General features: G+C 36.4%; 1 protein-coding gene across 1 annotated transcript in view; it reads right to left on the minus strand.

The window, feature by feature from the left end:
* The window catches only part of LOC107586884 (transmembrane protein 206-like), a 12,097-nt gene that overhangs the window by 6,832 nt on the left and 4,458 nt on the right, over positions 1–807 (minus strand). The gene's annotated exons all lie outside the window — the stretch shown is intronic.

Below are 807 nucleotides of genomic sequence, written 5' to 3' on the forward strand. Positions count from 1 at the left end.
CAGCTTCCACATAAACACAACATTTCTATAGATACTCCACGCTTCTTAGTAACGTTATGGAGGCACTTTGTTATTGTGAAAAAGGAAACAACAGATTCGTTTCAAAATGGCCGCCAACATTTTAGCGTAAAAGTCGTCAAATAACGGTCTGCGGTAAGTAGGGCCTATTTAAAACAAACCAAAAGACAAAGCTCATTAAAAAAATGTGCGTAATATTCAAAGAAGTAAGTAATACATAATCAACATACTTTTTACAGGTTTTTAACAAAGAGTTGTCATGAAAAACAAAAACGACCTCTAACAGCAAAACTGTTCTTCTCTTGCGTATTTGTTGGTCTTGATTATTTACAAAAATGTAAAGTGCAAAAACAGTTATTGAAAAAGAAATGCATATTCTTGTTGAATTATTAATTAGTTCCACAAAATAATTAAGACATAACTTGATTTTAAAAGAGTCAAACCCATCATTTTTTTAATCCCTCAAACATTTTTGATTCAGTAGGCTAACTTGATGCCCCTGTTGAAAAAAACAGCATATGCTGGTTAGGTATGTTTTGACGCTGGGATGCTGGTTTAAGCTGGTCCTTTGCTGGTTTATGCTGGTCCTTTTGCTGGTTTATGCTGGTCATGTGCTGGCAGAGGACCAGCATAAACTAACAAAAGGACCAGCATAAATCAGCAAAGGACCAGCATAAACCAGCTTAAACCAGCAAAGGACCAGTTTAAACCAGCAAAGGACCAGTTTAAACCCAGCAAAGGACCAGTTTAAACCAGCAAAAGGACCAGCATAAACCAGCAAAGGACCAG

This window comes from Sinocyclocheilus grahami, unplaced genomic scaffold (genome assembly GCF_001515645.1).
Source record: "Sinocyclocheilus grahami isolate Dianchi unplaced genomic scaffold, SAMN03320097.WGS_v1.1 scaffold86.1, whole genome shotgun sequence".
Lineage (NCBI taxonomy): Eukaryota > Metazoa > Chordata > Actinopteri > Cypriniformes > Cyprinidae > Sinocyclocheilus > Sinocyclocheilus grahami.